Source organism: Diabrotica virgifera, chromosome 1 (genome assembly GCF_917563875.1).
Source record: "Diabrotica virgifera virgifera chromosome 1, PGI_DIABVI_V3a".
NCBI classification, from domain to species: domain Eukaryota; kingdom Metazoa; phylum Arthropoda; class Insecta; order Coleoptera; family Chrysomelidae; genus Diabrotica; species Diabrotica virgifera.
The window spans coordinates 301,646,866-301,667,973 of record NC_065443.1 but is presented as its reverse complement, the minus strand read 5'-3'; the positions used below and the strand labels follow the sequence as shown (position 1 = coordinate 301,667,973).

Below are 21,108 nucleotides of genomic sequence, written 5' to 3'. Positions count from 1 at the left end.
CAAAAAAACATAAAGTAATTGTGATCTTGAAACAACATCCTGTATATTGACATTTTCAAAAATGGTTTGCACATTTGAAAAGACCACAAAAATCCGAGTTTATCGATTCACTTTGATTTTTTGTGCAAAAATTTATTAACTTTAATTTTGAAATTAAATATATTCAAATTTTTAAGAACCCTGAAATTAATAGGCAGGTTTTTAAAGCACTTTTATTAATAAATCGTTCAAGTTGATGAATAAATACTAATTTTAAAAATAATCAGTTATTATTTACAGCATTAGAAGGACTTACTTACTAATCACAAGAAAAATCCAGGTCCGTATTAACAACAAAATACAAAGTAATTGTGACCTTGAAAAAACACACTGTATATTGAAATTTTTAAAATACGTTTGCACACATGAAGAGAGCACGAAAAACTAAGTTTAATGTCACGCTTTAATTTTTTTGCAGACAATTTAATGACATTAATTTTGAAATTATATCGAAATTTTTATTATGAGTTCCCAGAGTTCTTAAAAATTTCGACATAATTTCAAAATTAAATTCATTAAATTGTCTGGCCAAAAAATTGAAGCTAACGATTAAACTTAGTTTTTTGTGCTCTTTTCATACCTATGTGCAAACGGATTTTGAAAATTTCAATATACAGGGTGTTGTTTCAAGGTTACAATTACTTTATATTGTTTTGTTAATCCGGACCTGGATTTTTGTTGTGATTTGTAAGTGGGTCATTCGAATGTCGTAAATAAGTATTGATTATTTTTAAAATGGGTATTTATTTAATAACTTTAATAATTTATTGTTAAAAGTGCTTTAAAAATCTCCTTCACGAAAAATTAAAGCAAACCGATAAACTCAGATTTTTGTGGTCTTTTCAAATGTGCAAACAAATTTTGAAAATTTCAATATACAGGGTGTTGTTTCAAGATCACAATTACTTTTTTTTTTTGTTAATCCGGACCTGGATTTTTCTTGTGATTAATAATTGGGTCGTTCCAATGTGGTAAATAAGTATTGATTAATTTTAAAATAAGTATTTATTCAATAGCTTTAATAATTTATAATTAAAAGTTAATAATACCTTCTTTTTAATAGAGTTCCTAAAAAATTCAATATAATTTTAAAATTAAAGTCATAAAATTATCTGGCCGAAAAATTGAAGCGAACGATTAGACTTAGTTTTTTGTGCTCTTTTCAAATATGCAAACAAATTTTCAGAATTTCAATATACAGGGTGTTGTTTTAAGGTCACAATTACTTTATAATTTTTTGTTAATCCGGACCTGGATTTTTCCTGTGATTAGTATGTCGGTCGTTTGGGTTTTGGATGAGACACATCTGTACCAAATATCAAAAAAATATACAGGGTGGTTCTAAAGTTATGGCTTAGGAAAGAAATTGGCCAAATCGATAAAACACCCTGTAACTCGGTTATAAAAGTCGGTAGGGCAAAAAATGTAGTATACCTAGAACCGCCTCGGTGACCTCTATTCACAATTAAAGTATTTCCGTTTCCCAATTAAACACCCTGTATACACACACCCAAACTTATATGGAATCATCTGATATTTCTTACTATTTCGTGCGAATTTAAAAAAACGAACACACGAAGTCAAACAATATTTATTTTAAAGCAATTTAGTAACAAATACATAACAATTAAATAAAACAATAAAGTATTTAACAAAAAAATTGAAAGTAGTTGTTTTGAAGTCAATAGCATACAAAATTTCAATGTAAAACGAATAATGTTTAAATTGATTTTATTTTTTTTTTGTATTTTGTGGTAGTCAGTGTTATCTCCTCTAGTCCTGACGCAATCTTCAGTTTGCGTGGGCACGCTACTAATCAAATTATCAACATTTTGTTGTGGTAGGTTGCTCCATCCTTTAAGAGCAGCTTGTACTAGCTGTGAGGTGTTTTGTGGATTATCCCGGCGAGCTCTAATTTTTCTTTTAAGCACATCCCACAAATAATCTATAGGATTAAGCTCGAGAGAGCAAGAAGACCACTCCAAACAAGGGATACCTTCTGTTTCAATGATGTCTGTAGTCACTCTAATGGTATGTAGAGGTCCATTATCATGCAATAAAATTAAATTTTCTCCTATTGCACCTCTCCAGAGCCTGGCTACAGGTTATCAACATACCTGTGACCAGTTAAAGTTGATTGGATGAAGATTAAAGGAGTTTTTTTACGGATCACAATTCCTCTCCAGAACATTACACTCCCCCTTGTACATTTGTGAACAGATCTGACAGTTTTCGTTCTTGCTTGTCTTCCTCGACCTCTAAGTACACGATTTCGTGGGTCATCTGATTTTACACAAATCCTGACTTTTTTTGAAAATAGCACATTTTGTCAATACCCAATGTTCCAGTTTTGGTGGTGAAGACACCAAATTCAATTGGTGAATGATCAATCTTGTGCTGCCTGGATAACTTGGGAACCCATACTGTCTCCTGCTGTATACTTCTTGGTACGAACTCTTCTTATCGTTTCAACTGAAAGTTACACCTGTAGCTTCCAAAAGCTGCCTTTGGAGCTGCAGGTGAGAAATGGTTAGGTGTCTTCCAGCTGATTGGACAATTAAACGATCGTGAAGAGCCGTTACTACTTTTGGCGCTTTCGCGTGCTTTATTTTTGAACATTTCTAGTTCCTGTTACCTAGCATAGGTTTTGGACAGAACGCCCTGTATTACGCCTAGCTCTACAGCTATGTCCCTCTAAGAACATTACTTTCTCCACAAGCCCAATAATATTTCCGCATTGTAAGTTCTGTAACCCCACATGAGGCATATTTTCGTTTTTGGACGCAAAAGTTTTATTTATTTTCGTTCAATTTGCAACTCAAGCAAATAACCTATACCGTACCGAGCTGTAATATCCGATTGTCTTATATATTTGTTTATTTTCAATAAAAACCTTTATTCTTCGCAACCAGAGTTCCAAGTTTTTCCAAAAGAAATAAATATTACTTTGAAATACATGGTGATTTCATATAAGTTTGGGTGTGTGTATTTATTAAACGGTAAAACCTTTTTTTTACAATCATACATAAAATCCTGAAATAGAACATACAAAAATAGTTAAATTATAATTAAGTTACATACAATTTCTACTGATCTCCAGAAACATCGAAAAGGTAAACATTTACAAAGCAAAGTAGGTAAAATCGAATATACCAGAAAAGGATCGAACATCATAAATCAAATTAGGTAAATACGTTTCTCTCGCCCGCAGACAGTTCGTCGCCAAAGCTTCTGTTGTGGACAGGGCCGGCCTGGGACCGTGACAATACCTACATATTTTTTAAATTATAATAATTTGACCCGTATCTAGTTTTTATTTTTGGGTCGGTTTTTGAAAATATAGAAAATTTTTGCCGAGAATATTCTCGAGAGAATTTTCTGACCGAGAATATTCTTAAGAATATTCTCGTTCTCGAGATTATTCTCCTGAGAATATTCTCTTCTAACGTCACTAACCAATTGTATATATAATTTTAAATTAGACATTATAAACGTCAGTAAAAAATATAGTTATGTGACGTTAAAAGTGTTTTTGATCTATTCATAGAAAATGTGTTCTTTTACAAAATGGTTTTATTTTCAATAGTAAACCTTCTTTTCTTTCCTTCAAAAACTGTATCAAACTCCAATCTCAACAAATTGGTATGTATTATTACAACGACATACGATAAATGTCATTAGAATATAAATATTTTTCACTTACACCGCGACGATGAGCTGGCCAAATACCCAAGTAGGTGGCGGCCAATAAACTAAAGAAGGAGAAGAAGAATATACCTAAATATAACGCTGTATAGTTACACGCTAACGTGTACGCAAATAAAAGAGTGTCAGAGTGTTGGAGTTTGTTTAATCGCTTTGTGTTTACACTTTAATATTAATATGGATTAGTAAAGAGATTTCTTATTTTTTATTTGTTTAGTGTTTGTTTTTAAATTAACTATGCAGTGTGGACAATTATTTAGTTGTTTTAATGAGTTTAACAACATTTTAAAACAGTATGAAAAAGTTAAGAGACTATAAGTTATAGTCATATAAGTGAAATAGTATTACCGTCCAAAATTAAAATAAAAGAAAGACCTAAATCTTTCACAATAATAACTAACATGTTTTGAAGCTATTTCCTTGTGGCATTTTTGTAATCAACTATTCTAAATGGGAACTAAGCTACAATTTAACTAAAAAAAGTTCCCTATTGTTGGAGTTATAGTACTAATTCACAACATTTTATAGTATGAGAATAGAATTCCAAAGTTTTTGTTTTAGTAGCAAAAAGGTAACTGCTAATGGTTGATTATTATATAACATTCCACATTTGAACGATGTAGGCACTGTTCACTTGAACATAGTAAAAATGTTGTTAAAAAGAATGAGTTTTTTTTATCTTATTATGAAGTTGGAGAAACTCGTTCCGCGAACTTAATTATATTTATTTCTTCTTAAGAACAACATAACGAAGCTATTCTTTCTGGTACACTAGACAACTAGACACAAAACATACTCTCGTGGTATTTACTATAACCAACATTTGTTTTCTAACTAAGAAAACATACTTAATCAGGAATCACTAAATCTCCTAATTCTAAACCAAAAACTGTCTACTAATTAAAAATAAATCGAAAAATGTATTGTGAAAACCCAAAGAATGTTCAACTTCATTGCTTTACGGATTCTTCCGAGGTAGCTTATGGAGCGGTTATTTACATAAGATCAACGGATGCCAACGGTACGCAGAATGTAAATTTAGCTTGTTTAAAATCTAGGGTGGCTCCTTTGAAGTCCGTATCTTTGTCAAGACTGGAGCTATGTGCTGCTCTTTTAGGAGCAAAATTGACTAAAGAGGTAATTAAATCTTTAAATATTCGATTTACCAAGGTAAGACTCTGGACGGATTCCACGATAGCATTGGCATGGATAGGGGGAGAACCGTGACAATGGAAAACTTTTATCCGCTCCGAGCTTCGCTGGTATCGCCACCTACTTACAGCATTACTAGTATAACTTTTACCGGAAATTTTCTGGAAAGAAAAAAGTGTTGCCTATACTCTGTGAGTTTCGCTGGTATGGCTGCTATCGGCATCTAACGGTTCGCTAGTGTTCCTATTTCGGCCGGAATTTTAAAGAAGACAGTAGAAAAGCAAATAATAGTTGTTTCAAACTTATTATTGAATTCTTATCGTGTAATATTTACAACGTAAAGAAGTAATTGGATTATAATCGATAATTAATAGCAGTAAGTACATAATTCATTATTCAATTATGATTATTTTTAAGATTTTTCATACCGTTTTGACGTTTATGTTGAAAACTAATATTAGAAAAAATTTATTCTGCAAAAAAGTGTAATAATTTAATATAATAATAGTATAATACTTCTTAAATAGTAACTTATGAATGACACTTAACGGCATCCTACGTTTGCTGTGATTGGTCGTTATCTTCACGCATTCAAATTTTGTTTCAGGATTGGATTGTAAAATCGAAACCGTCAAAATTCGAGAGTGTGCTAACTGATCCTTTAGCTCAAATTTTTCTACCGTTTTAAAATTAAAATTGTGTTTACTTACTTTTTCTAATTGCATCAATCCATTTTTGTCGTTGAATCACCTTATGCTTAGCGACAGGAAAGTTGTAGAATACACAGTTACTATTGCAACCAGTATTTCGACACTCTCTAATACAACAACTTTCGTAAGACATTTAAAAGATATAATATGCAACTCTTAATGCAGAACGTCAAAAAGCAAATTTCCAGTAAAGGTTTACAAACTTGTCACTACTGGCGCTCGCGAATTCTTAATTATCCCCTCTACCTACGAGCTCACAGGGTATAGCGAATAGAGTAGGGGAGATTCAACGGTTAACGGATAAAAATTATTGGGGACATGTTAGGTCAGAGATAAATCCAGTGGATGTTTTATTAACAGGAATAGAACCAGAGCAATTCAAGGATTTTAGATTGTGGTCCTAATTTTTTAAGACTGCACGAAGAAATGTGGTCTAAAACAGAATCAGGTGTTAAAGTAGAGGAGCTACCAGAAATTAGAAAGCCAAAATTGGTATTTTATTCAATTTTAGTACAGGACATATTCGATAAATATTCTAGTCTTAAACGATTAAAGCATGTAACAGGTTGGATATTTAGATTCTACAAAAATTCTAAATTAAAAAGGGAACAAAGGGTTTTCAGTAAAGTTCTCTCAAATGACGAACAAGAAACAGCTTTGAGACGACTAATAATCTTATCGCAGAAACAGAGTTTTTATGAAGACTGACAAGCTCTGAAAAAATCAAAAGGGGTTTTGAATTCAAAAAAAAAAAATATGTTTAAATCCATTCTTGGATGATTCGAGTATAATAAGGGTAGGAGGAAGAATACAGAATGCTGAGGTAGGGTATGACCAAAAGCATCCGATTATACTTTCGCAATCACATAAGTTAACAAGACTCATAATACAAAACGAACACTATCGGAATTTGCATGCGGGTACGCAAACGTTATTAAATATTGTAAGATTAACTTATTGGCCCATATCGGGTAGGAGCGTGGTTCGGGATATATTACGTAAGTGCATAACGTGTTATCGGGCCAAGACTTTGCATCTTAAACAAAAAATGGGAAATTTACCGGCTAGTCTCATTAGTAAACCTTTTGAACGGTGTGGAGTTGACTATGAAGGTCCGTTTCATATAAGGGCTCATAAGCTTAGAGGGCAAAAAATTATTAAGGGGTATTTGTGTATTTTTGTTTGTTTGGTGACCAAGGCTTGTCATTTGGAGTTGGTCAATGACTTAACGACTCAGGGATTTTTGAATTGTTTTAAAAGATTTATATCCAGAAGGGGTTTACCACGGAATATATATTCGAATAATGGTAGTAACTTTGTAGGGGCTAACAACCACCTTCAGGATTTATTAAATTTTTTACGGGATAGGGTAAATCAATGTACTTTTGCTGGATACTTTTCTGAATTGTCTATTGACTGGCATTTTATACCAAGCTATTCTCCACATTTCGGTGGTTTATGGGAGGCAGCTGTAAAATCGGCAAAGTATCATTTGAAAAGGGTTGTTGGGGACACTAGTCTCACCTATGATGAATTGAATACGGTAATTGCGCAGAATGAAGCCTGCTTAAATTCCCGTCCTTTGACCCATCTTTCTGAGGATCCTACTTATTTTAATGTTCTCACTCCTGGGCATTTTTTAATTGACTGTCCCTTGGTGGCGTTACCGCAAGAGAACATTCTACATCTGAATCCGAGTCGTATTCAAAGGTTTCAATTGGTAACTCAGATGATGCAACATTTCTGGAGTCAATGGTCCAAGGGTTATCTGGCAAATTTGCAAGAAACAAATAAAGGGCGTTCTTCAGCTGACCAGATTAAACCCGGGCAAATAGTAATTTTGGAGAAGAGTGGAATACCACCCATCAAATGGCCCTTGGCAAGGGTAATGGAGGTGCATCCTGGAAAAGACGGTATTGTGCGGATAGTGACGCTCAAAACGAGTAGTGGACACTTTATTAAACGTGCAGTGTCAAAAATTTGCGTGTTACCGATGGATAATTAGACATAGGGGAAAGAGAAACTTTCGTTTGTTTTAGGACATCATTTTTGGCTTTAGGTTACATTGTTTTTTTTTTGGTATAATAGGAACTTTCGTTTTAGTTATCTTGAAAGACTGTGCTTTCAAGGAGGGGCGGCATGTTCGCTACAATATTTAATGAAATGTCCTGAGACGGCCCTGCCTGCGAGCAAATATGGCTTATTAGCGACAAATTCATTTTTTCACCAGTCCATTTGTTGATTTCAAAGGGTTCACACATGTCTTAGTAACAAAAATATATAATACAGTCCACTTAGTCAGCATTTTCATTCATTTCGGAACAAAGGTTGCACATGGGCAGCCTAACAGAATGTACTCATTAAAGGAGAATGTACTAGTGAATAACACCCCTAGATATCTGATTTTTGTTAGCTTTTCAAGTTTTACTTCGTTAATAAAATAATCTGTTCTTATGATTTCTCGCTTTCTAGAAAAAGTTAATAGTATACTTTGATTCATTTAAGTTCAAATCATTATTTTTACAGAATGTGGATATACCTTGAATATCGTGTTGTAAATTAATAGAGTCATGTTCGTTTTTCATTGTAAGAAATAATTTTAAATCGTCTGCAAATAGAAAAATCTTGGCAAATTTTATATAATCAGTGATGACATTTATGAACATAACAAAAAGTAAAGGTCCAAGGATGGAACCTTGCGGTACACCTGACCTGGTTATAAAACTGTCTGGGTAGCAGTTCCCAAATTTGACTACATTAGTACGGTTGGTAAGGTAAGATTCACAGAATTTTATAAGTTTGTCAGAAAGTGCATATTATGACCTCAGTTTTTTTAATAGTACTGAATGATTTACTCTATTAAAGGCTTTTGCTAAATCAGTAAAGATAACATCAACTTGAGAATTATTTATGGATGAAGCAATATAGTGAGTGAAAATGCACAGACTTGTTTGAGTTGACTTTTTGTTTATGAAACCATGTTGTTCTTCCATTGAAGTTTTTGAAACATGAGTATCCCCAGAAACAGAGTATTTTGAAAGATAAGGCAATACTGTTATAGGACGATGATTTGTTATTAAACTCGTATTTCCAGATTTGTGGATAGGAGTTAAGTTATTTATTCTATCTGCCTTAAGCGCATCTACTTCTATTATATAATTTCAACAAAATATACTAAACAGTTTATTTGTATTTTATTTAAATATTAAACTAACTTTAATACTTACCTACCACTTTCAAAACATTTTTATTAAAACAATACCAAAAATAAAAAAAAAAAATAGAATGTGAATTGACCGGGACTTAAACCTGGGACCTCTCGATCTCTGGTCCAATGCTCTCCCATCGCTGTGTACGTAACATCTCGGACATAATTACAAATCACAATGACAAATAGATCAAGTGAGGTATAAAAATATTATAACAGATACTTACTTTATTATCTTATTCCCGAGGAAGACAAATCCAAAGACACAAAAATTATAATAAATAATATATTTACTAAAAACACTAATATATTCTTTTAATGACTTATTTGTGCTGATAACTTTGACATAACTAATTTGACATAACTTGAAGGATTAGCAACAAACTACATACTGTCTGTGTGCGCATGCGCCCAGGATAATAAAATAAATGCATTCTCAATCGCGCCTAAAGAAGTATACCTTCAATAATAAATCTACTAATTTTCACAACAAACCAGATACTTTTTGACTGTTAACAATTTGACATTAAGGCCATCCACACACAGAGCTACTAAAAAGAAACCAGTTGCTAACTTTAGTTACCTATCAGTTACTTATTAGTCACTGCTCATGTATTTTAATGAGTATCCGCACACACAGCTACTAGTTAGTAGCCGATCTGTAATGATCAGTGATCAATCGAGATCGGACTGGACATGAAGGTCGCTGTGGGACTAGTTTCTAGTTTGTTGTGATATTTTATTAAAGTTTAAAACGCGAAATGGCAAAATTGGTAGAGCATGTCTATTACAAACTTGTGGGAAATCACGAAATTGGTCTATTATGAACTTGTGAGAAATATGTATATTAAATACAATTACTAATGTTTAATTTAGCTACCGATATCTTAAGTATTATTAGTTTAGCATTTTAAGTAGTATTAGTGGTTTAGATTGTTTTCATTTTAAGAAATTAAATAAATGTTACTTCCTTACCTGACTTACCTTTCTTTCGCCCCAACATATTCTCGCACTGAAGTATTTTTCTTGTGAATAGGGAACTTGCATAAATTTTTAAATTCGAAAAAAATGTTATAAACCACAACATAACATAATTTAAAACATGTATCAGAGATAAAAAAGTTTTGTTTGTCGTTCGTTTGGCCCCTAAAGACGATTAAAAATTCAAATTAAAACAGGTGGCCCAAAACGCGTCGTGACGTCACTTGGTTTTCCGTTTACATTTTTCCAATAAAGTAAACATAATTTTAAATTAGACGTTATAAACGTCAGTAGAAAATACATTTATGTGACGTTACAAGTGTTTTTGATCGTTTGAACTATTCATAGAAAATTTGTACTTTTACAAAAATGGTTTTATTTTCAATAGTAAACCTTCGTTCCTTTCCTTCAAAAACAGTATAAAACTCCAATTTTAACAAACTGGTATATAGTACTGTATATGACATACAATAAATAATGTCATTAGAATATAAATATTTTTGACTTATTCCACGACAATGAGCTGGCCAAATACCCAAGTAGGTGGAGGCTAATAAACTAAAGAAGGAGAAAAAGAATATACCTAAATATAAGGTTGTGTCTAGGTATATGCTAACGTGTAGGCAAATAGAAAAGTTAGAGTGTCAGTAATTTTTTATTTGTTAGTGTTTTTTTTTAATTAACTATGGAGTGTAGACAATTATTTAGTTCTTTTAATGAGTTTAAGAACATTTTAAAACAGTACGAAAAAGATAAGAGACTATAAATTAATATATAATTTTTTAGTTATAAATGAAATAGTATTTCCGTCCAAGATTAAAATAAAAGGAAGACCTAAAGCTTTCACAATAATAATTAACTTGTTATGAAGCTATTATCCTTGTGGCATTTTTGTAATCAACTATTCTAAATGGGAACTAAGCCACAATTTAACTAAAAAATTGATTTTCTTAACGTTTCGACGTCTAAACCGAATGTCGTTGTCAAAATACAAAATATTATTAAATTAAACAAAAGTGTTGTTGCTTAGTAAAACATTTTTTCTAATAATTTATTTAATTTGACAAATTTTTGTATTTTGACAATGACATCCGATTTGGACGTCGAAACGTTAATAAAATACTTTTGTTAATTAAATTGTGGCCTATTTTGCATTTAGAATAGATGATTATAATAGTTCACTTACGTATAAAAATTATTTTAACAATATTTTGTACCTACATGTCATGTCAACTAAATACATATAAATATTTTGCTAACCTAAATATATACTTTTATATATATACATTGATTTATTACAATTAAGTTTGAAACATATGAATAGTTCTGCTTCCCTTCCCTTAACAAATATTTTTCTATCAAACAAACACTAAACATATCAAAATAGCATGTACCAAAATATATAGTCACTGCGCAAGCTAAATAATCACGTCACTGGCTTGATGAAGTTTAATTCGCGTCTACCTAACTTTTTTATTTGCGTACACGTTAGCGTGTACCTAGCCACAGCGAAATATAACCATAATCAAAACTAATGCAAAACTATGTGACGTCACGGGCCGTTTGAACTATTTTATACCGCAGAAGACTTTAAATATGTATTTCTAAGTTATTATGAGTTTTTGAAGCGTGAAATTTTGGAAATCTCATTTTTAAACAAAACTGAACATAAATGAAAAACTGAATAAAAAAACTGTGCAAGTTCCCTATTACAGGTACAAGCAATTGTATTAAATGTAAATAAGATTCTTTTGACATCCTATAAAATGCAAGAAATTTAGCATCACTTTCTTGTAATTCTTTTGCAGAAACAAAGGCTCTGCAAATTTATATCGTTTTCAATGTAGAGATGAACCCAATACCTCATTTTTTCTGCTTTTTACGTCTTCTGTTATAATAATAAAGAATTATATCTTCATCACTTGAATCACTAGACATTTTTAACGCGATAATAACACTCAATATTATTATATAAAGGTTTAAAATTTAAACACTGTATAATAGGGTGGAGCGAAAAAATCAACTTTTAAAATTTAAAATGCCTGTATGCGGAAAAGTGGTCTGCATATTTGTTGTAATACCCTGCAAAATTTCAAATCGATCGGACTTCGTTTAGCGGTGCCCCCACTACTTCGAAATTTGAGGCTATTGGCCTCCCACTAAAGTAATGCGCCGATGCGCCCGCCTTCGTTAATACTTACTTGGTTAATTTTGGTAGTAGTTCGATTCGAGAGCAAACTGCGTTTCTTGTATTAGTATCAATTTAGATGCAATACAGTGAACCGTTGTTTTATTCTGTGTTGTTAAACTGTGTCCGTGAGATCCGTAAAAAAAGAAAACATGCCTAAAACACGAACAGACGTCGCTTGTTGTGTTTTTGGAGCACCAAGGAAGTTTAAAGACAATATGTTACCGACCTGTGCTGATGTTATCAGAAACTTTTTGTGTATTCGCCAGTTTATGAAAGAAGCTGCAGCAAATAATGCTGAACCAACTGTTAGTGACATTAATGAAATTCTTCTTGTTGAATTAAAATTGCTGTGGGTTAAAGCATCCATTCCGATAATATCCGATCAACAAATTAAATCTAAATTAAAGGAATTACATCAAAAATACAGAAATATTAAAAAACCTATGAAAAGTAGAAACTCAGCCAATATGCAAAGAAAGGTTAAAGATTTTAGAGATTTATTGGAAAAGAAATTGTTTGATATTGCATCATGCAAATGTTCTGACTATTTATTATGCAAATGCAAAAATAAAATACCGGCTCGAGAGCATGACTTCATTAAAGATCAGAGGCATGATAGAAAAATGGTAATTGGTTCGGTGGATAAAGTAATTACCAAAAAACTAGAACGCTCTATTTACCGGAAAATTGTGGAAACACAATCTCCAATAGCTACATCTTCTTCATCAAGATCCGAAACACATCTTCCAGTAGAACAAATTATAAGTGAGTCTTCAGATGAAAGTGCCACAAGTGTCTACGAGAAAAATACAAAAACCGGAACAAAAGACGATTTACCGAATACAAAAAAAACAAAACAAATGCGAATTAGTTTGCCAAACTTAGCTCAAGCATGCGATCGTACAGGAGTATCTGATAGAGTAGCATCCATAATAACAAACTCGGTGTTGCAAGATCTAAGTTTCATCTCGGTAGAAAGTCATGACAAAATCATAGATCGGAGTAAAATTAGGCGGGAGAGAAAAAAAAGGCGCAACCAGATTAAAATTGATGATACAAAAATTTTTAAATTTCTTCATGGAATCTATTTTGATGGTAGAAAAGATAGAACTCTACAAAATGAAATGAAGGATAATAAATACTACAAAACTACCATATCTGAAGAACATATTGTCTTAGTCTCTGAGCCCAAGTCAAAATATATAGGACATATTAGTGTATCGTCGGGTAGTGCAGAAGAAATCAGCAAGACAATGTTGGACTTTCTAAATAAAAATGTAGACCTTGATAATTTGGTAGCTGTTGGATGCGACGGAACTGCTGTCAATACAGGTATTCACAATGGTGTTATCCGTAAAGTAGAACTTGCAATTGGTCGATCAATGCAATGGTTTATTTGCATATTACATACCAATGAACTACCTCTGCGCCATCTAATAAAGCACTTGGATGGAGAAACTACCGGACCACGTGAGTTTTCAGGACAAATTGGAAAAGGACTACAAAACTGCGAGCATCTTCCTGTAGTTAAATTTGAGCAAATTCGATCAGTTTTACCCAAATATGATGCAAAGGAAATCGAGAAGCTTAGCACGGATCAGAAATATTTATTTGAAATTAGTAATTCAGTATCTAACGGTAAAATCTCGAGTGACTTAGCAAGAAGACAACCGGGAAAAATTTCACATGCTAGATGGCTAACAACTGCAAGCAGAATTCTTCGTCTTTACGTAGCAACAGATCCTCCTTCGGAAAACCTAAAATCTTTGGTATGCTATATACAAAACGTATATGCCCCACTGTGGTTCGAGATTAAAGCAAGACCATTTTGTTTTGATGGACCAGTACATTTATTTAATTTAGTAAAAAGGACGAGGTATTTGTCACCTGAACTGCAAAAAATAGTGGACAGGATAATACAAATTAATGGTTATTTTGCACATCCTGAAAATGTGTTGATAGCAATGCTTTGTGATGAACGGCAGCATATCAGAGAGTTAGGTTTGCGGCGAATCTTAAAATCCAGAAACTCCCATGAAATAAGAAAATTTAAAGTCCCAGAAATTAACTTTAACGCAAATGACTACATTGAAATGATTGACTGGCAACAATTAGTGATAAGCGAACCTCCAATGACAAAAAAAATTTCAACAGAAGATCTAAAACAGATGATTAAAGATGTTCCTGAAGAAATGGAGATACTACGTTTTCCCTGTCACTCCCAAGCTATAGAACGCTGCGTTAAGTTGGTAACAGAGGCATCCTTAAAAGTATGTGGGCCTGAAGCAAGAGATGGCTTCATAAGGTCCCAAATAGTTTCCCGACAAGCATTACCTAAATTTAACACAAAAGTTGAGTTTTTAGCTAATCTCAAGCATTAAATCATAAACGTTTTAAAGGTGGGTGGGTGGGTGGAACTCGAATTGCAGCCACCTCCTCGTGGTGAGTTCTGGGTTGTTTTCACGGAAAACAAGCGAAGAGCTGCAAAAAAAATCACTTTATTTTAATTTTTAGGTGGCTCGGGGCACCGGAAAAAATTATCGCATCAAATTCATTTTTTGCAAGCTACTTACACTACACGTGAGACCACTTTTCCACATACAGGCGAAAAAATTTGAGAAAAAAAAATTTTTGTTTTATTTTCACGTTATCTTAATTTTTAGGTGGCTTGGGGCACCGGAAAAAATTATCCCATCAAATTCATTTTTTGCAAGCTACTTACACTACACGTGAGACCACTTTTCCGCATACAGGCGAAAAAATTTGAGAAAAAAAAAAATTTTGTTTTATTTTCACTCCACCCTACTGTATAACAAAGCTGCTTCTACAGTCAAGAAGTGACTCATTTTTAATAATTTTCGGTAGAGTAGTGTGCGAACCATACTTGGTAACCAGTTGATAATTCTAGTTACCAACTAGTTTATTTTCTTTTTAGTAGCTCCGTATGCGAATGGCCTAACGGTTAATTTCTCATAGCCTACTTTAGATTCCCTGAATGCTCACTGGTATATAGAGAATGTTTTGTCAGAAGCACTAGTTCTATTTGGTCCATTTATTGCGGACAATTTTGTCTTTATGTGTGATAATGCACGGCCACATACTGCAAGAATCGTGACATTACTTGGGGGAAGTAGGAATTAATACTCTAGAATGACCAACCTGCATCTCTAATCTGACTATTCATCATGAACTTCATTTTAGGGTTAGAGGTTGTATTGGAATATGTTTTTGTAATATTCATATAAACCACTCTTTAGGTTGTTATTTAAAATGTTTATAAAAAAAATTAGTAGGTTGTTGTTGATAAAAAAGAAAGTAGTAGTTGTTGAATAAATAAAAAAAGCAAGTTTTTATGAAAAGTCAAATCTCTAGTTCTTTCTTAAATTAAATATATAAAATCTAATAGGTTATGTGGCCCCAGATCATACTTAACTACTGCGTATATTTAGTTTAAAGTATCGGTGTGTCAGAAAAAGCAAGAAAGTCTATTTAAAGACTTTGCCGGTGTGTCCGAAGTATAAGGGTTTGAAAGAAAGAACTAGACCCAGTGAAAGAAAGAACTAGAGTGGCGTGTGTCGCCGGAAATTTGAAGCAAAAAAAATAATGGGTGACAAAATAGATATATCCACAGTTGGTAAATTTGATGGCGTTAACTTTCAACAGTGGAAGTTCCAACTGAAATGTGCCTTAAGGGCCAAAGGCATATATGGAGTTATTGATGGCTCGTTAATCAAACCAGAAGTAGCAGGAGACGAATTACAGGCATGGTTTAAAAAGGATGCCCAGGCTATGTTCACTTTAACATCTGCAGTGAGTTTAAATCAGATTACTTTGATTGAAAGTTGTAATACTGCTAAAGAGATTATGGAGACCTTTGAGTCTACTTATGAGCAGAAATCAGAATAAAATAAAATGATGTTGCATGAACGGTTTCATCAATATAGGATGAGTAGCCTAGATACTATCGCTCAACACATAGCAAAAGTGCAGAATCTTGCTAAGCAAATTAAAGAAGCAGGTGATGATGTGAGTGATATTGCTATTATGACAAAAATACTGAGTACATTGCCCCAAAAGTACAGAAATGTTAGACAGGCATGGTTGTCCATAGACAGTGCTAAACAAACTATAGGTAACCTTACCGCAAGACTGTTAGATGAAGAAATGAACTTAACTGCATATGAAGAGACAGAACAAGCACTGGCAACAATGTTATTCAAAGGAAAATATGATCAGAAAGGTCAAGAAAGGGGTGTAATATGTTTTGGATGTAGAAAGAGAGCGCACATTGTCAAATTTTGCAGAGAGAAAAATAACGAACAAGAAAACAGTAGCAGCAGGTCATATATAAGTCATAGAGGCAGAGGTGGCTTTAGTAACTACAGAAAAGGTTACAAACAGAATGACAGAGCACAAGCTGGCAACTCTACAGAAAATCAGCATGGTGGTTCTTCGAGTAGCTCATATTATAATGTTAATAATGAGAGTGCATTCAACATAGAAGAAAAACAGCTAGAAAAAGTGGATATAAGTGATGATTGGATTATGGACAGTGGTGCATCAGCACATATGTGTTACAGGGAAGAATATTTTTTTGACAGAACTTTTACGTCACAGGTATCACTTGGCAATAATCAGACACTACCAGTACAAGGTAAGGGAACTATTAAAATAGAGAAGTTGATCAATGGACAATGGTTTAAATCCACTATAAATGATGTGCTATATATCCCATAGTTGAGAAAGAATTTATTTTCAGAAGGTGTTTTGACAAACAAAGGTATGAGTGTAATTAAGATTAACAATGAAGCCAAAGTATATGAAAATGAGAACCTAGCAGCAGTTGGTATTCGCGGTGTGCAAGTACTTGGAAGGGGAAACGAGAAACGACCCTGCGCGAGTCGCGGAGAAATATTGCAACTATCTTAAATAATTCATATTGTCAATTGAAATTGTCAAATTGTATATTTCATACCTTCTGTCAATGAAGCAGAAAAATTATATATTGCTCCACAATGTTGATATGATATGCAATTATTATATAAAGGTAAATTTAATTAATTTTATTTTGCTTGCAGTACTGCATTTTAATGACTAATTTTATTTACTACATACAATTGTTGACGTTTTCATAACATAACCTGAATCTTATTTTTTCTTCTTATCATTTTTTTGGACTATGGCCTTGACAATTATCCAGTAACCAGGACTAATATAATTGGCCAATATAATTAAAAGTGCGAATTTTAGTATAGAGCGTAGAAATAGGGGTCACTTTGCCGAACTTGCACGGTCCCAATAACGGATAGAAACAACACATATAAAATGATGTTTCACACAATAATATATAATGCATGTGTGACTACAGTAGATGATTTAAAGATATGGCATGAAAGATTCGGACATGTTAATAAGAAATATTTAGAAGAAATGGTAAAAATGAACTTAATTAAAGGTGTTAAAGAAAAGAAACAAGATTTTGTGTGTGAAGGTTGTTTGATGGGAAAGCAACATAAGAAGACTTTTAAAGAGAGACCACACACTAAGTTCCTCCTGGAAAAAGAATATTCAGTGATATTTGTAGGACCTATGCAAACTGAATCTATGCAAGGAGCACGTTACTTTGTAACATTCAAAGATGAGTACACAGGGTATAGAGTAGCATATTTTATTAGACATAAAGCAGATGTACTAGATTGTTTCAAAGTGTATAATAGCAAAATAAAGGCAAAGTATGGCTACTCTGTTGAAAAACTGCATACAGATAATGGTACTGAGTATACAAATAATGCTTTCAAAAAATATTTAGAGCAAGAAGGTATAGAGTCAGAAACCACAGCACCATACACTCCAGAGCAAAATGGCAGATCTGAGCGAGATAACAGATTGATTGTAGAAATGGTTCGATGTATGTTATACCAATCTGGAGTACATAAGAGGCTATGGGCAGAGGCAGTTAATACTGCCATCTATATTTGCAACAGAATTACAAGCAAACAGACACCAGGTTCTACAGCTTATGAACAGTGGACAGGGCAGAAACCTGTATTTGACCACATGAAAGTGTTTGGGTGTGATGCATATGTACATATTCCTGACCAGAAAAGAAGGAAACTAGATGCAAAGAGTGAGAAGGTTAATTTGTTGGATATGACAAAAACTCCACAAATTATAGATTATTTAACCCAACAACACAGAAAATAGTGATCTCTAGAAATGTGTTTTTCAATGAGAAAATGTACAGTTCAAAGAAAGACAATGTGATGAAGGCAGTAGAAGATGATGTGACAATTTTTGAAATACAAGAAAATGAACTTGAAGAGAGACAAGAAGAACAAACAGAAGTTTTACAAGATGTTGACAATATACCCAACTTGAGACCACAACGAAATAGACGTTTACCAGCCAGATTAAATGATTTTGAGGTTAATTTTACTGAAATTGATATACCACAGAGATATGAAGAAGCAGTGTCAAGTAGTGACAAAGAAAAATGGAAAATTGCCATAAATGAAGAGTTTCATACACTAGTGAAAAATGAAACATGGACTATGGTTAAGAAGCCAGACATGCAGTTCAATATAAAAACTGCATTTTTATATGGACTTCTTGACGAAGACATTTTTATGCCACCACCTCAGGGGCTAAAGTGTGAACCCGGACTAGTGTGCAAGTTAGATAAGTCGTTGTACGGTTTAAAACAATCACCACGGTGTTGGAATCGAAAATTCCACTCGTTCTTGGCTAACTATGGTTTTCAAAAATCATCAGCTGATCAGTGTGCTTATACTGGATATGTAGACAATATTAAAGTGATCTTAATCACTTACGTTGATGACGGTTTGTTATTTTCTGAGAAAAAGTTAGCAATGGAGACAGTTTTACGTGCGTTAAAAGACTGTTTTGAAGTGACCGTGTCAGTTGGGAACTATTTTGTTGGATTAGAAATTACAAGAAACTTAGGCCCGTATTTATAGTCGAGTCTCAAGACAGCGTCGATGCTCAAGACCGACCTTGAACCAAATTTGTGTTTTATAAACCGATCTCGAGACACGACGTTGTCTTGGGAAGTGTAAAATGACAGGCGAATCTCAAGTCATCGATCGACCTTCCTCAAGACCGCGATTCTAACCTAACTTTGTTTGTTATTGTTTGAATTTTGAATATTTTTAATTCAGTTCCAACATATATTTTTTGTTTTTCGAATTACAATAAAAATGTATGAAAAAGTAAAAGCATTTTTAGAGTTTATTGATAATATTGGAGAAGAAAATCGCCCGGGAAGTGTACAAAAGCAATATATTCAAGATAAAAATATAATTTAAAATACAATGGAGTATTACAATATTGCAGTTCATCAGCGAATCAGCGCATTAACTTAAACAACAAAGGTTTTATGCTACTTATAGGAATATAACCAGTTTTTATGAGGAAGCCCACTTTCCAAAAATGTACAGGTACTGTAAAGACATAAAATATATGTTATTCAGGCTCTTATTATGTAAATGAATTTGTAGGTACTAGAAGAGAAATTATGTATATTATTGTTCAACAACAAGGTTATCAAGTCATTCAATATTTGATCTAAGAGCATTAAGAGTGAAATTGTGAAATGGAAAGAAGTGAAATTCCAGGATTATTAATAGGAATAGATGACAGTAATGGGTATGCATGCAGACACTATCTACTTACCCCAGTATTACAGCCAGGTATTTATTGATAATTGCTAAATAAATAGTAGGTTATTTAATAGACATAAATATCTTTTTAGGTAATGATCAAGAAAATAAGATATTTTTACCATAGTACTCATGTGAGAACAAGAAATGTAGAAAAGCTATTTGGAACCTGGAAAAGAGAGTTTCCTTGCAATAATATGTGCTACAGCAGTACCTTACAATCTAGGTAAATAATGATCTGGTGGTAAATAGACATGTTAATGATGTGGAACAATCTCTAAATTTTTGGTGACATTTTTTTCAACAATATTTTGCATGAGAATACATTATTGAATACCTACTCTTATTGTGTTTGATTTTTTTTTCTATTATTTCTCAAAATGTCATCATAATCATTGTTCGACAACCCTTTTTGTTTGAGTTTTGATCTCTTGAGGAATACAGCTCCATTCCAATCTATTTCAGGATTTGTTCTTGCAATTTTTTATTTTTAAAATATCAATGTCTTATTCTATTTGTTCCTTATATCTAATCTATAGTCTTTCTCTCGTTATATGTCCAGCTGACATTTGTGTGTTTATTTTGGAAAGTATTTCATATGCTTCCATCCTTCCTCTTAGAACGTGGTCCTATTTTGATGAATGTATATGGATCGTGGTATGCCCTATGCCCTGTATAGTTCAAAATTATATCTTCTCTGGTCTTCATATTTTAGATGCTATTTAGCCTGATTCTAGTGCTTTATCGTTGTTTCCAGTGCTTTATCAATTTATCATCGTTTATTTTACCTACCTGTCTACTGCTACTCTACTATTGTACTTTCACCATATATTTTTGGAATATAAATATATAGTAACCTTCTGTCTTTCTCTTGTTCAACTGGAATTTGTTTATTTATTCTGAGAATACATTATTGAATCTGTATTATGTTAGATATATTATTTTTTATTTTATTTCTTAATATGTATTTTTTATATTTTATTTTAAAATAAATGAGTATGAGTTTCCCTCTTCTTAAATAAGTATTTATTTGACAAACCTTTCCTTACCAAATATAAAATTAATTACACATCTGGACCTCGGAGGTAAACTACACTATGTCATTTCGAGCAACTGTGTTTAGCATGTGTTTGCAACAAAGTTTAGAGCACTTAGGATGTTAATAAAAATCTGAAATATCCCATAATTAGTTGAAAGACAACATGACTACATTTTAATGATAATATATATATAACCAATGTGTATAATCCAACTAATAAAAAAACACCATGTCGACATAGTGTAGATTACCTCTGAGGTCCAGGCGTGTAAACAGCAATACTGTGATGAGCACTCTAATAACCAGCAAAATAGCGCAAAAAATGGAAAACATATGTTGTGAAATAAAAAGAGATGTAAAATTATCTATAGGAACCTATACATTTACATTACATAGTTTGTCAC

General features: G+C 32.7%; 1 protein-coding gene and 1 long non-coding RNA gene across 4 annotated transcripts in view; one reads left to right on the top strand and one right to left on the bottom strand.

Annotated features, from left to right (window-relative positions):
- Window positions 1–21,108, bottom strand: part of LOC126879183 (zinc finger protein 227-like) — a 134,748-nt gene that overhangs the window by 13,784 nt on the left and 99,856 nt on the right. The gene's annotated exons all lie outside the window — the stretch shown is intronic.
- On the top strand, window positions 18,994–20,687 carry LOC126879196 (uncharacterized). Its single transcript, XR_007696001.1, has 3 exons — window positions 18,994–19,443; window positions 19,504–19,695; window positions 19,758–20,687. It is a non-coding gene; the product is annotated as an uncharacterized LOC126879196 (long non-coding RNA).